The 16,410-nt window shown below is 47.8% G+C and overlaps 1 protein-coding gene across 1 annotated transcript in view; it reads left to right on the forward strand.

Moving 5' to 3' along the window:
* The first annotated feature begins 8,362 nt into the window (after window positions 1-8,362).
* Window positions 8,363-16,410, forward strand: part of PLD1 (phospholipase D1) — a 144,529-nt gene continuing 136,481 nt past the window's right edge. Inside the window, exon 1 of the mRNA XM_077348405.1 lies at window positions 8,363-8,565. The gene's annotated coding sequence lies outside the window, so the exon portion shown is untranslated. The remainder of the gene's footprint in view (window positions 8,566-16,410) is intronic.

Here is a 16,410-nt window from a genome sequence, read left to right on the forward strand (position 1 = left end):
GCCTTTCTCCTTCACTCATCATAAAATTTCAGGCAGGTTGACCAGAAGCAATCGCTGGGGAAATGATTCCAAAAACAGCCTGTTGGAACACAGTTATTCTCCAACCAACATAGGAGATGTATTTGTCCACCCTTTCTCCTAGGACACCAATTATGAATGTGAAGATGACACATGAATTTGGATAGAAATGCTTGGAGCCGAAGAGCAGAGATTCTCATTCCCGAGTTCACCTAAAAATCAGCCTGAAGATCTTAGCATCAGAGGAGCAGTTTCATTCAGACATTGCAACCGAATATCAGAATGTTGCAACTTGTTTGGATCCGCGAAGTAAGGTTGCCAACCTCCAGTTGTGGCCTGGAGACCTCCCAGTATCTCAGTGCATCTCCAGACAACAGAACATTTCTCCAGGCACAGGAGGACTCCTTGGCATTGTAACCTGCTGACGTCCCTCCCCAGACCCCTTCCTGGGCTCCATCTCCAAATCTCGCAGTATTTTCTAACCCAGGGTTGGCAACTAATCAAGAAAACTTAATTATAGAAAACTTATTTTCCCTCCCCCTCTACTGAATTCAAGGAGAGGGGAGCATGCAGAAACACAAGGACTTCTTGGCTGATTCTCATTGTAGATGAATCAAATTTTGTTCATGATGTCCAACTGTAGTCAGCAACTCTTTTGCACCTGTATCAACAACACAACCTTTGGGTTAGCCATTTTGGATTGTAGATACTTTTGCGATAGGGGCTGTTTTCCTGGCACATGCTGTGCAGCACATTCCAACAAAGAAGGATGTGGCAAGATTCTAGCTTCCAAATTCTGAAGGAGGAAGGAGATCAATATACATGATAAGGTATCGAAACTCTGTGAATTAATTCAAGGTACTTGGTGGTCTGGTTCTCCAAGCAATTGTCAAGACCAATCAAAGCTTCATCCCTTGAAGAGTGAAGCTGCCGGTAACAGTGGAGCAAATATTGGTTTACCTGGTTTATTTATTTATTTTTTCGATTTATATACCGCTGCTTTTCCTAAGAACCCGTGGCGGTTCACAGAACAAAATGTTAAAAACCGGTAAAGGTAAAGGTATCCCCTGTGCAAGCACCAAATCATGTCTGACCCTTGGGGTGACGCCCTCTAGCATTTTCTTGGCAGACTCAATACAGGGTGGTTTGCTAGTGCCTTCCCCAGTCATTACCGTTTTACCCCCCAGCAAGCTGGGTACTCATTTCACCCACCTCGGAAGGATGGAAGGCTGAGTCAACCTTGAGCCGGCTGCTGGGATTGAACTCCCAGCCTCATGGGCAGAGCTTCAGACACCATGTCGGCTGCCTTACCACCCTGCGCCACAAGAGGCTCATTAAAAACCAGTAAAACCCCATAAAACCCCCACTTACAATAAATAAAAATTGGCGACAACATCTAATCGATCTACCCCCTCCCTCCTTGGAGGCCAAGTCTTCTTCCACCAGGGAGTGGGTACAGATCTACTAAACCAGGGGAAGGGGTCCTAGTTGGAGTGTCGGGGTTCTGCCCTGGCCTCAACCATGCGCCTGGTAGAAGAGCTCCATCTTGTAGGCCCTGCAGAAAGCTGACAAATCCATCAGGGCACTTAGGTCTCCCGGGAGCTCATTCCACCAGGTTGGAGATGCATTTGCCTGCTGGTTGTAAGCAGTCCCCTGCCTCTGCCCTCAATGATTTGAGGGGGGGCAGTATTGATGGTGATGCTCTGGGGATTTTTCCAAGTCTCTGTGGCTTTACCATAGAGTTTAGAGGAAAATCCTAGAGAGTCACTCAGAAGTGAGGTCACAGCCTCCCGAATCTCCACTCCCCTAAGCAGGACTCCCCAAATCTCCCAGCACTTGCTGAATTGGGCCTGGGAAATCTAATTATTAGTTTCAGGAAGCACCATAAATCTGCTTTATTTCTGAAGGCTTTGAATGAGGTTTAAGCTGCGGGCATTTTCTTGGTAGAAAAGATTAATAGGTTTTTCCTTTTTTTTTTTTTTTTTTTGCTTGGTTTAAATTTTGGGGATGCCTTGAGCCACAAGGGGAAAGGCTGGGTATAAATAATTCAACTAAAGCTTCCCAATCAATACCTCCCTTGGTGGCTGCCACTCTTTGAATCTCAGGAAAGTGTTTCCACTCTGGATGCCTGAAACGTGGATAAATAAATCAAATGCATAATGCAAAAGTTCCAGCGTTAATGAAATGACCTTTCGCCAGCCCTCGCAATTTTCCGCTACACGTTTGCGCCTGATGCGACGCACCATCTGAACTCTCTCCAAAATTAATTTTTAATTCGTCTCCCTCCAATTAGCGAGTCAGCGGAGCGGCCCATGCGGGAAGGGCTAACTTTGGAGGGGCCGTTCGGACTGCCCCTTCATCTGCAGACTCCCACGGGCATTCCGGATGCTCAGGGTACAGGACCTCTTTTAATGATGCCGCACGATCATGTCCGGATCGGGGAAAGGAATTTCATGCCTGCACTGTCGGGGGCCGGGGGGAGAGCTATTAGCTTAATACGACTTAACACTTCCCATCTAATTCGATGTGTACGTCTGCATCATGTGACTAAAGGGGCCTAATCTCTGTTTTGGCAGTGGGGGTTTAGTAGGCACCTTAATGCTTGCCTCATGACCGGAATGGTTAACTTTTTACACTTCCCTTTGGCTTTCTTACCCTCCCAGCGGTGATCACAGAGTGTTTGGGGAGATCATTTAACCCTTGCAAGCACTGGCATCCCCTGAACTTCTTGTCTGCTGGGGTCAAAGCAACTTGACATGACAATAAACAAGAGATAAGAACCTGCTTGCTGTCGGGTTCTAATGTAAGCAGTCTCCGCAGTCAGGGAAAAGAGGGCCTTGGGTGGGGGGAATATCAGGGTTTACAGACAGAACCTAGCAGGGAAAGTCATACAGGGAAGGCACAAGCTTCAGAGCCCTCTCCAGGCACAAAAGGGAAGTGTGTAACATCGTACCCTACAATTGACTGGCCGCAAGAGCAGGAAACAAACTGCAACCAGCCAGACTGGCCCCCATGAAACCCCCACACCCAAATCCCTGCAAGACCCTTGGCTAATGACACAAGACACTGTGTAGGCTTTTGAGCTCACCAGGACTTCAACAGGCTGGGGGTTACGAAACAAAAATAATTGTTTTGGGTAGGAGGGAGAAGAAAAGAAGCAGATTATTTCAGGTCCCAGGCCCAAGATCTTACTGTAAGGCTGCCAACCTCCAGGTGCAGCCTGGAATTAGAGCTGATTTCCCTCTTTACTGTCCTTTCCCCAGTGGCAAAATTTGGATTAGAAAAGAGCACGAGTCTAGCAGCTCTTTAAAGGCTATCCAAATTTGTGGCAGGGTAGGAGGAGCATTTGTGACTTACCACTCATTTCTTCAGGTACTAATTTAGATTGTCAGCAACTTCTTCTTCTTCTCCTTCTCCTTCTATTTATTGTTGTTGTTGTTAGGTACGAAGTCGTATCCGACCCATCACGACCCCATGGACAATGATCCTCCAGGTCCTCCTGTCCTCTACTATTCTCCAGAGTTCATTTAAGCTCACACCAACTGCTTCATCCAGCCACCTCATTCTTTTGCCCTCGATCACTCCCAGCATTAGGCTCTTCTCCAGGGAGTCCTTCCTTCTCATGAGGTGGCCAAAGTATTTGAGTTTCATCTTCAGGATCTGGCCTTCTAAGGAGCAGTCAGGGCTGATTTCCTCTAGGACTGACCGGTTTGTTCGCCTTGCAGTCCAAGGGACTCGCAAGAGTCTTCTCCAGCACCAGAGTTCAAAAGCCTCAATTCTTTTTCTATTTATTACCCACCAATAAACCCCAATAAGCCCCCATTGAGACAGGGACCTGCCAGCTTCTTACTACTACACCGACCTGTAGAGTTTTCAAGGCAAAACACATCCAGAGGTGGTTCCCTATTGCCTGCCTCTGCCTAGTGACCTTGTATATCCTGGATGCTCTCCCGTCCAAGTCCTGACCTGGGTCAGCCCTGCTTAGATTCCAAAATCCGACAAGATCCAGATAGCCTGAACATTTTTATTTCTTATTTCTTCTTGTTGTTGTTGTTAGGTGCAAAGTCGTGTCCGACCCATCGCGACCCCATGGACAATGATCCTCCAGGCCTTCCTGTCTTTGACCATTCCCCGGAGTACATTTAAGTTTGCACCGACTGCTTCAGTGACTCCATCCAGCCACCTCATTCTCTGTCGTCCCCTTCTTCTTTTGCCCTCAATCACTCCCAGAATTAGGCTCTTCTCCAGGGAGTCCTTCCTTCTCATGAGGTGGCCAAAGTATTTGAGTTTCATCTTCAGGATCTGGCCTTCTAAGGAGCTGGCAGGGCTCCTCTAGGACTGACTGGTTTGTTCGCCTTGCAGTCCAAGGGACTCGCAAGAGTCTTTTCCAACACCAGAGTTCAAAAGCCTCAATTCTTTGATGCTCGGCCTTCCTTATGGTCCAACTTTCACAACCATACATTGCAGAGTAGCAAGGGGCCAGTCATGAAAGGATTTTAATGGTCCTGTGAGCTCATATGTTTTGCCCTGATCACAAACTGCATGCAATTTTGTCGGAGGGAACATTATGCCCATTTCAGCACATCTGCAAGTTGTAGGTCACCCCCTATATCTTTGCTTTATAGAAACTGACCATTTGGGCTAGCAAATGAATGCCCATCCATAACTCACAAATATTAAAATTGTGTGATTTTACTCTATTTGGGGCAGAATCTTTTAGACACCTTTTGTGTGGGACTGGCCTTTGTTTCTTGGAAACACAATTTGCAACCAGAGACACAAAGAGCACTAGGTGGCGCTGTGCAGCAACTCTTGGGAGAAGCATCCTGTTCATCTCCTATATCCTGATAGTTTGTCATTGTACCGTTGGTCAATAATTGTGTGCCATCCTTGCTGCACATCTCCCCAGTCACGTTACTACCTTAAATGTATACCCAGCAAATTAATGAAGTGATAAGCCCCCTTCTCCTTCCCCTCCCCCGGGTCAATCACCCGGCCAACTAGTGTAGTAAGCCAAATGCCTTACATGGCTTTAATACAAATATTTATTTAAGCTTCGAAAGATATTCTTTGCGATCCGAGGGGAATGACACCATTAACGGGATGGTTCCTGGAACTGTCTTCTTGCCCTGCAAGTCCCCAGAGAGAATCTGTTTACAGAAAGGGGAGGGGAGGGAGGGACAAAAATATCTCTAAATAATAATAATAATAATAATAATAATAATAATAATAATAATAATAATAATAATAATAATAATAAAAAGATTTTACTGTGCTGGGCTTTTGCCTCCCACACATGAGTGGGAGAAAGGACACGTTCTAGGATATTGAGCTTCCCATGGCAACTGGAAAAGCAAATGATTTTAACCCTTCATAGTTCCTGCGTTGAGCAGGGGGAGCTTGTTCCCACTCCTAAACATGGTAATACCACCCTGCTGATAAAAAGACAGCCAGAGAGTGACCAAGCTATTTGGGTGCCTGAGAAAAAACAATCCAAATATCCCTTCTGGTGGTATCAACATAAGCTCAATCTTATCTGATGGGGCTGTGGCTCAGTGATAGAGCATCTGCTTGGCATGCAGAGGTCCCAGGTTCAATCCCCAGCATCTCCGGTTAAGGGATCTAGCAGTGGGTGAGGTGAAAGACTCTGCCCAAGACCAGGGAAAGCTGTTGCCAATCTGATTAGACAATACAGATTTAGTGGATCATGGGCTTGATTCAGCAGAAGGCATCTTAATTTCTCTGTTCATGTACATATGTATTCTCTGTGCACTAATGAGGTGACCAGATCTTAACATTGGTAAAGCGGGACACCATTGACCAGGGAGGGGGGGAGTCTTGATTAAAAATTTGGTCTATATGGAGCTACAAAAAGTTTCATAGAATGCAAAAATATTATTGTAATATATATATATATTTAAATTTCATCATAATTACAATTTGCCAGGTACCCCCAGATGTCCCTCCAAAAGTGGGACAATATGGTTACCTTATCTTTGGGCAGCCTTCTTAGGGTGGTAGCAACTGGGGCTTGGAGAGGTACAAAAGGCCTCTCTTTGGTCTCTCATGGCTCACATTGTGACTTAGACTTGAGGGTCTCAGGTCGCGGTCTTACCACTAGGGTCCCCAGACTGCTCCAAGCAATGGCTGGGGAATGGGGAGGGGACTTACTGGGAAGAGCAGGGAGGCCCATCCACTGGAATTGAGGTGTCTACGGAACTGCCCACATGATAGGGAACTGATGCTACCAAGTTGGAGTGACACTCTGGGATTTGAGCAAAAACTCTGTGGTAAATCTGGCGACGGTTCCTTCCTTCATACCATTACCATTTGTTTGTCAATGAATCTATATGGATGGGCACCTTATAGGTTTAGCCATCAATTCTCCCACAGACCATGCATATTATGATGCCGGTTTGATGTAGTGGTTAGGAGTGCAGACTTCTAATCTGGGTTTGATTCCGCGTTCCCCCACATGCAGCCAGCTGGGTGACCTTGGGCTCGCCACAGCACTGATAAAACTGTTCTGACCAAGCAGTAATATCAGGGCTCTCTCAGCGTGTCTGTTGTGGGGAGAGGAAAGGGAAGGAAACTGTAAGCCGATTTGAGACTCCTTCGGGTAGAGAAAAGCGGCATGTAAGAACCAAGTCTTCTTCATTAAAAAGCTGGTTGCATGTGGGGGAGCACAAAATCAAACCCGGTTTGCCAGATTAGAAGTCCGTACTCCTAACCACTACACTAAGCTGGCTCTCAACAGCAGATTCAGGTGTGTAACCCTGTTGGTCTGAAGCAGCAGAACAAAATCTGAGTCCAGTGGTAACTTAACGACCAACAAAGTTTTATTCAAGGTATAAACCCGTCATATCTCAGCCCAGATGCTAATTTTTAGCCCCCAAACATTTCCCTTCTGCTCTAAACAAGCAGATTGCAATAAACCATGACAGTAATTGAGTGTCTTTTTGCAAACAACATTGTTTCAAACAGTACAAAAGACAATTGCTTCAGATCAATAACCAACAATGGCTACAAAATACACAAAAGTGTCAATAATTCCAAAAAGCCACCAGTTCACGTTTTTTTTTTTCCCCGGCCACGGCCTTCTTCCGAAATTCACTCAAAGAAATCCAACAGGCTGGTGCTCCAAATGGCTGCCAAGGCTCTTATTGTTTATTTATTAGATTTTTATACCGCTGCTCCCAGCAAGCTGGCTCGTGGGGATTCACAACAAATACGTACCATAAAACACACGATCAGTGTGTAAAAACCAGGCACAACACCCTCAGCAACGCTTCTACAACAGATCCCCAAAATATATAAAAACTTACAAATTGCGACATGCAAGGCAGTAAAATTACAGACTCCTCCCACAACGTCTCAGAGCCATTGTAGGTGAGATGGGTTAACTTGACTGGCTCCAAAACTTAATAAGGCAAACAAATTCCGCTACTGATGCATTTAGTTCAGGAGTGGCTTAAAGATTTGTGGGGCAGCCAGACTGCCCCCCCCTGCAGTGGAAAGGGGTGTCATACCAAGGGTCCTTAAAGAGGGAAAAGGAGGCAGGAGAGAGGCTACAGCCCTGATCCATGCAGGGGGGGGGGCACCATGTGGGGCCCCTGGCATCGTGGGACCCATAGAACATGCTGCATATGCTACATGGATAAACTGGCCCTAATTAGGTTGCTTCTCTGCATCTCCGAGAATTACAACTTGTCTCTCATTGACAGATACATTTCTCTGAAGAAAATGGCTGCTTAGGAGGGTGGTCTCTAAGGCAAGGTGACCAGATTGTCCCACTTTTGGAGGGACATCTGGGGGTACCTGGCAAATTGTACTTATGTTGACATTTTAAAAATATATATATTACAATACTATTTTTGCGTTCTATGCATTCTATGAAACTTTTTGTTGCTCCATATAGACCAAATTTTTAATCAAGAACCCCCCTGGTCAACGGTGTCCCGCTTTACCAATGTTAAAAATCTGGTCACCTGTCCCTCTCCATCCACAAGCAGGCCCCCCCCCCCACAATTCTCCAGGTGTTTCCCCACCCTCACTGGACGCACAACTTTGAGAGGCAACGGGGACCACACGGCGTCCACGGAAGGCCAACCCTGCGCTGTGGATCCGGGAGAGTTCCAGGCGCCACCTGGAGGTTGGCCAGGCTGCAGCCTAGCGCCTCCAAGCTCTCGCCCCGCAGACAACCCCGGGGGTTGCACTTCTGCATCCACAGGCTCGTGGGGTTCGTGGGCCGGACCCGCCACCCAGTAAAGCAGGCGGCGACTCGGCCGGGCTGGCAGCGCCCCAGCCGCTTGCACGTGGGCAGGATGGCGACACTTCTGCGGAAAAGTTTGACAAGGGCAGGGCGCGGGCGAGTCGGCGAGGCCAGGCGGCTCCTCCCGGTAATCCGACCCGCTCCGGCCGCGCCCCGAGAGCCGGCCCGAGGGAGAGAGAGAGCGAGAGCGAGAGAGAGAGGAAGGGGGTCCCCGCGCCGCCTCCCAGCGCCCCCGAGGCCGCCCTCCCCGAGCACGCGGGCCAGGCGGGGCGCAGGTAAAGCCGTCCGGGCGCCGCCGGAGCCTTCCCGGGTGGGTGGGTGCGTGGCCAACTTGGGGCTCTCCGGAGCAGCGCGGCTTTCCCTCGAGGCGCCAAGGGCTGCGGAGGGTTCCGCGTCGTCGCCACCCGTGTTGCGCCCGCGCTTGCTCCTGCTTCGCTCCTCGGACGGCGCGGTCGCCGAGGCCCCTCCCTCCGCCTGAACTGCGCGCCCAGGTGCGCCCCCATCCGGGCAGACTCCGGAGCAGGGGTAGTCAACCTGCGGCCCGCCAGATGTCCATGGACTACAATTCCCACGAGCCCCTGCCAGCAGGCGCTGGCAGGGGCTCATGGGAATTGTAGTCCATGGACATCTGGCGGGCCGCAGGTTGACCACCCCTGCTCTGGAGTGTCTCTGAAGACGGCCGGAGGATTTCCCCCTTGTGCTGAAAGAGGAATTCGCTTCCCATCTCGACTGCCATAGGAAGATCCTATTTTTAGGTCCCACCAAGTTCTTCTTCTTCTTCTTCTTCTTCTTCTTCTTCTTCTTCTTCTTCTTCTTCTTCGTAGTTCTGTGGGCAGATCTGTGGGCAGAGGATGCCTCAGAACCCAGACTTGCCTGGCGCCTGGACCTTTGTGCTTAGTTTAGAATTTCCACTCACGGCTTGCCTACTTTAGAGAAGCCCCATTAGCGGGAACAGTGACCTCCCCTGGAGCCTCAGCAACAAGTGCGGTGAGAAATGCGCCTCGTTCTTCAGGAAGGGAGGTGTTTATTTGGAAGGGTCCTACTTTGCAGGACATTTTGGATGCTCCTTTATTGCAATTGCAGGCAGCATCGTACTGGGGGTTACACGGGTTTGTTTCCTGAATGGGGCAGAGAGAGAATCTCTGGGGTGGTTGTAGAGCCGCAAGGGAGTGGCAGGCTATAAATCTAATAATAATAATAATAATAATAATAATAATAATAATAATAATAATAATAATAATAATAATAGATCAAGAAAGTAGTTCTGGGGGGTCCTGGGAATGCTTAAGCCTCCTGCTGCAGTTTTGGTCCAAATCGGGCCCCTGCGCACTTTGAAATGTACTCTGCTTAGAATCATAGAGTTGGAAGGAACCTTCTGGGTCATCTAGTCCAACCCCCTGCACTATGCAGGACACTCACATCCCTATCGCTCATCCACTGTATCCTGCCACCCCTTTACCTTCACAGAATCAGCCTCTCTAGAGGCTAGATAGACAACTGACAGAGAGGCTGATTCTGTGAAGGCAAAGGGGTGGCGGGTTACGGTAGATGAGTTGTGAGTATCCTGCTTAGCGCAGGGGGTTGGACTAGATGACCCATGAGGTCCCTTCCAACTCTATGATTCTATGATTCTAAGCAGAGTTGTACCCCTGTGGGAGTATTGAATTAAAAGAGTCTCACTCTTATTTGTTTAAGCTTATGGTGTTATTTCCCAGTGCTGGATCGGTTTATCAGTGGTTGCTTGCCTTGCTGACTAATGGGAACCTCCCTGTTCAGAGGCAGTCAACCTTTGAACCCCAGAGTCAGAAGGTAACATCAGAGGAAGGCCTCGGCCTCTATCCCCTGGTGTTGGCCAGTGTGTGTGACAGGATGCTGGCCTAGGGAGATCACTGGTCTGATCTAGTAGGGCTCTTCTGAGGTTCTTGTGAAGGCCTCAGCTTCTCTGCTCAAGTTGTTGGCCCTCCAGAAGAACAGGGTGGCCACTGTGTGAGACAGGATGCAGGACTAAATGGACCACTGGTCTCGTGCAGTAAGGCTCGTTTTATGACCGCCAGCAGTCCACCACATGTCCCGCATAGGGACTTTGTAACTTGTGGATTGACTGTTTATTAGTGACCGAACAAAAGGAACCCATTTCAAAGGCAACGGCTTCTCAATTCCATTGATTTCAGTGAGAGAGTCACACCCATACATATGGCTCTCTTATCGAAGTTAATTAGCAAGCAGTCCAAACACATCTTTGCTTACCTGAAAGAAACCCACATTGTGTTCTGCAGGGCGTATCTCCTGGATAAGGGTGCACGCTTATTTCCATCACATCTTTGAAAGCCAGTTTGGTATAGTGGTTAAGAGCAGCAGCCTCTAATCTGGAGAACTGGATCTGATTCCCCCACTTCTCCACATGCAGCCTGCTAGGTGACCTTGGGCCAGGCAAGTTCTCTCTGAGCTCTCTTAGCCTCGCTACCTCACCAGGTTTCTGTTGTGGGGAGAGGAAGGGTAGGTGACTGTAAGCTGCTCTGAGAATCCTTCGGGTAGTAAAAACCAGAGTACAAAAACCAGCTTTTCTTCTGATCCTGTCCTTCCTCTAAGGAGGAGTGGCATTTGTACGTCTCTCCTCCATTTTTATCCTCACAACAGCCCTGTGAAGTAGGCTAGGTTAACAGGGAGTGATTGTGGTGGTCCCCTGGTAAACTCTAAGGCTATATGAGGTCCCAATGACAACAATCCAGGGGCTAGGAATGCCAGCCTTCAGGGGGGATCTCCCAGAATTACAGCCCATCTCCAGGCAACAGAGATCAGTTCCCCTGGAGAAAACGGCCGCTCTGAAGGGGAGCTGTTCGGTTTCTTCATGCGCTTAGAAGGCTTGTTTCTTCCTTTGAAAAAAGGAAACCTCAGTGCCAGATTGGTCTGATAGGAGAGCAAGGCTGCGTGTTGAGCAGAGCGCATGTGACACATCAAGTTGGGTCTACTGCTCTTGCAAAACAGGCATCCCAAACCCAGGGGCCTGTCAGCATCTGCTTGGATGAATGTCTTTCACTGCTTACTCAAGGTCGTTTGTGAGGTTGAACTTCTGTGCTGAAACGAAACAGGGAGATTCCAGGCACTGTTTTGGTTTGGAAATATCCAAAAGGTACACCCCTAGTTGGTAGCTGCTTTTCTGCGACGCATCTGCTGTGGAACATGAAATGCTGGATGAGCTGGTTTAATTCCACAGGGCTCATTTGTACCGTTGTCCGAAATCCCTCTGGTTCGTCACACCGTCTCCCTGATCAGCTTTCCTGTCTGGTTCCTTTGCTCCAACACTTTTGACCCTCCAGTGGCTACAGAGATCTGCTTCTGCTACTGTTCCTTTCTCTTGAGGATTAGCAATGCAGCAGCCATGTGGTTTCCGAGTTTCTCGAATGCAAATCCTAACCCCGGAGCACAGATGTGAGTTTATGGAATTTTATGCATTAAGTGCTTAAACCAGAGGGCCCCAATCTTTCGGGGCACATGTGGAATTCTGACACAGCATGGTGGGTGCGGCAACAAAGTGGCTGCTGCAGGAGGCAGAGCCAGCCACGAAATGATTGCTGCCACTTAACTTCAGTAGCACAGTGGTGGCAGCTGCTACTTCCAAAGCAACATTAAAAAAAACACTGTGATCTGCACAGCCAATCAGAAGCCTTACCTGGCCCCACCCACTTCCTGAAAGGACTTGGTGGGCACCAGAAAAAGTGTTGGTTGGCACTATGGTACATTGGGGATCCCTGGCTTGAATAACGGAATTCCCTGTTTTCTAGAAAACTCTATAGCATGAACCCTATTGTATCTGAGGAAGTGTGTCTGCACATGAAAGCTCATATATCTTGAATAAAACTTTGTTATTCTTAACAAAGTTTTGCCACTGGACTCTAAGTTTGTTCTGCTGCTTCAGACCAACAGAGCTACCCACCTGAACACAGAATGAACACTGTTATTCTTGGTCTCTCTTCCTTTTGTATGTCCGAGCTAGGACTAATTTTTTTCGTTTCTTTTAAAAACATCAACTATTTGCATGTAAAAGAAGGAAAGTCACGTGTGCTTAATGTACAAAAATAGCTTGCTCTTATGGGTATTAGCTATTTCAGACCATAGGCTCAAAAATTGAACATTTACATCATGCCGTGGAAATAAGGAAGTAAAGCATTGCACAATCTTATAAGGCTTCCAAATGCATCCAACCCTGACTGATGCTTGCCTCCCTGCTAGAACGGGGAACTTGTTTCTTCTGCTGTTTTGGCAAGTCTGTCAGTTGCAGTGAGGAATTAATGTTTGGTGTTTGACAATTTATGAAAAGGTAATGCGTGAATGTTAACATGCACGGTGAGCTTCATTCATCACTTGCTTCTTTCATGAAATGGCATTAATGTGCACACTGCTTAAAAATTAGTTCGTTGGCAAGTCTTCCTCTTGGAAGGTTTAGTTCCGCTGGAGGCTTCCTCAGATGGAAAGCGGAGAGTTTTCCATCAGTTTTCCTCCTCGTGCTAGGGTGGGTCTCTTGTTCCACAGGAGCTGCAATTAAGGCCATTTGACTGCAGCAAGAGCAGGAAGTTGGTCCTGTCCTGTCTGTCTGTCTGTCTGTCTGTCTGTCGCTTTGCTTCATACCCTGCCACTCTCAGGGAGCCAGCTTGGTGTAGTGGTTAGGAGTGCGGACTTCTAATCTGGCATGCCAGGTTCGATTCTGCACTCCCCCACATGCAGCCAGCTGGGTGACCATGGGCTCGCCACAGCACTGATAAAACTCTTCTAACTGAGCAGTAATATCAGGGCTCTCTCAGCCTCACCCACCTCACAGGGTGTCTGTTGTGGGGAGAGGAAAGGGAAGGTGACTGCAAGCCGCTTTGAGACTCCATCGGGTGGAGACAAGCGGCATATAAGAACCAAGTCTTCTTCTTCTTCTTCTTCTTCTTCTTCTTCTTCTTCTTCTTCTTCTTCTTCTTCTTCTTCTCTCGAACAATGTCATGGCGAGTTACAATATAAAATCAGAGTACAAAATACCCATAAAACTCCCCTTAAAACATTAAAGCCAAAACAGTAAAATCCCAATATCAATCATATCAAGATGGCGGTATAAGTCTCATAGGCCCAAAGACCAAACTCCGCTGTTCCAGCCACGCCGATGAAGTGGCGTCAAAAGGATGTAACTCGAGGGTTCTAACGTCAATGCTAAACCGCAGCTTCAAAGTAGGGCAGGACCCTCAGATCGTAACTCTGGTCATCCCTCCCCCGGCCTCAACCAAACGCATGACGGAAGAGCTCCATCTTGCATGTAGGTAGCTTTGTGAGGCAGCATGGTGTATTGGTTAATAGCAGCAGCCTATAATCTGGAGAGCTGGGCTTGATTCCCTACTCCACATGCAGCCTGCTGGTTGATTTTGGGCCAGTAATAGTTCTCAGAGCTCTCTCAGCCTCACGTGCCTACAAGATGTCTGTTGTGAGGAAAGAAGGGGTAAAATGAAAAGATCTAGGGCTGGTGCTCCAATCCCATGATAATGCTGGTAGTCCTTTTCTGCACTGTTAATAGTTCTCCAGTATCCTTTTTGAGATGCACTGATCAGAACTGTATACATAAAGATAGATTCAGGTGGGTAGCCATATCAGCCTGAAGCAGCAGAATAAAATTTGAGTCCAAAGGCACCTTTAAGACCAAACTTTGTTGGCCTTAAAGGTGCTTTTGGATTCAAGAATTGTGCACAGTGTTCCAGACAAGGCTGCACGAGGAACTTTACCAGCAATTTTATGTTCAGTCCCTTTCCTGACAATCCCTAGCATGGAGTATGCCCTTTTAAAAAGCAATTCAGTACATCCTACCAGCGTTTCCAGTGAGCTGTCTACTCCAGCCCCCAAATCTTCTGATGACCAGATGTTCTCCAGTTCTAGAGCTTCCCACTCACACAAGACAAATATCTTTCAGTAATCAAAGAGGAACACACTTTGCAGTGTAAGTCGAAGCAAGGCTTGTGGTGTAGACTTTGGATCTGGGCCAGAATCTCTGGTCTACGTTGACTTCAGTGTGATTCAGAAGGCGGATCTTAGATGCTCCTCTGGTGCAGGCTAGCATGCCATCTGAATATACTTTAAATTAAGGCGCTTTTGACGATTCTAGTAGCCAACAAAGGAGTTAACTCCATAGGATCTTCTGCATTTGGTTTCCCACCAAAAAAGACTCCTGGGTAGATCCGTCATGTAAATAGGTGTTCTCAGGCTTAAGCAAATACTGTCAGACTGATTATGTTTGGGCCTGGATAAACGCACTTGGGCTAGAAAAGCTGCATTTCCTCTTTCAAGGAAGGACTTGTGATTGAGACACCATAAAAAGTTGCTCTGTATTGTTACCATCTCCTTGTTATTGTCCTACAGTTTCTGGGTGAAGGCTGAACTGCCATTTTGCTAGTGTCAGGATCTGTATTGGCATCAGAATCCTGCCATGGTTTTTACTGGATGCCTTTCTTGTCTTTTTGTGTTCTCTGCAGGAAGGGAATGGAATACTCATTTGGTGAGCTTGGGAATGTTTGGAGAATGGAGTTGTTTGTAGTTTCAATTGGATCTCAATGTATACTCTGTGCTCCTTTATGTTGATAGATGGGTGTTGGCAGGAGGGGAAGCTTCAGTGCTGTTTACATAGCCCTGTCCTTGGTGGCATGGAATCAGGTGGTTGGGGTTCACAACTGGGTGTAACAGCTGTGCCTTGGAAAGAAGGGTACTTTCCAAAATGGGGTGGCGTGACATAACGTGAAGGTAGAGCTGATGGGGAATCTATCAGTCTGTATATGTATACTGAAAATCAGTCTTAAAAAGTATCATGAATTTAATTGTTTCCTTTCAATAAATCGCTTTTGCTGAATGTGCCAAGCCTTTTTATTTGAGAAGTCAACTCGCAGGTGACAGCTAGCCTTTGTATGCTGCAGCTGTTGGCTAGGTGCATGGGAAACATGAATGTCATCTGTGTCTCATCCAGGAAGGGCCAGGAGCTCCTTGCTTGCCAGAGGAACATGAAACCTACTTGTTTTGTTTTTACTTTGTTGTGTTTTAGCTGAAGCCCCATGTAACAAAATCCCTGCTAGCAAGCCCTTTGTATGCTACTTTGAGGAAGAAAGGCAAATTGCAAATGTCATAAATAAAGATGGGCTTTCTAATTCATTGTTGCCTCTGTATTGCCTCTAGCAGAATGCTCCCTTGCTCTACTGTGGCTCTTCAGATGTCCATGGACTACAGTTCCCAGGAGCCCCTGCCATGCGGATTCTGGGAATTGTAGTCCATGGGTATCTAGAGAGCCACAGTTTGGCCACCCTTGCTCTAGAGCAGGGGTAGTCAACCTGCGGTCCTCCAGATGTTCATGGGCTACAATTCCCAGCGTTTGCTTCAAACCAACATCAAAGGATGGGCCATATATGGTCATATCACCTGATAAATGTTTAACAAATTTTAAAAGTTTATTTATTTATATTTAGATATTTATCTATCTATTTATCTATCTATTTATTTATTTATTGGCCGCCACTCCCAAAAGCTCGTGGCGGTTTACATATGTCCCACTAAAAAACCCATTAAAACCCATTAAAACCCCATTAAAAGGACTATAACAGCAACAATCAACAGCAAGTAAGGATGGCAGAACCCTCAAACCACCCCCCCCATTCATCTACTAGAGCGGTGGTCCCCATCCCCTGGTCCGGGGACTGGTAGCGGTCCGTGGATCAGTCGGTACCAGGCTGCGGCTCCTCCTCGTCCTCCTCCCCGGCTGCTGCCTCGGGGGCTGCCCTGCTACTCTGCCACTGGCTCACCTTTGGTGCTCTCCAGCAGCCGCCATGGCTGGGCCCCTCCCTGAGTGTGGCACTGCACAGCTGCTGCTGGCAGTGCACCTCAGTGAGTGGCGGGAAGTCAAGGGTTCTGGCAGGAAAGCAAGCGGAACAGGGGCTCAGGCAGCGGCGGCGACGTCCCTCGGCAAAGGTCTATCCCCCCCCCCCCGGGCCTCAGTAAAATTGTCAAGCATTGACCGGTCCCCGGAGATAGAAAGGTTGGGGACCACTGTACTAGAGGGAGGAGAGGGGAGAGACAAATCAGACGGTGTCCGTTGTTGGCAACAGAGGGACCCCAAT

The sequence above is a fragment of the Paroedura picta genome, chromosome 8 (genome assembly GCF_049243985.1).
Source record: "Paroedura picta isolate Pp20150507F chromosome 8, Ppicta_v3.0, whole genome shotgun sequence".
In the NCBI taxonomy this organism is placed as follows: domain Eukaryota; kingdom Metazoa; phylum Chordata; class Lepidosauria; order Squamata; family Gekkonidae; genus Paroedura; species Paroedura picta.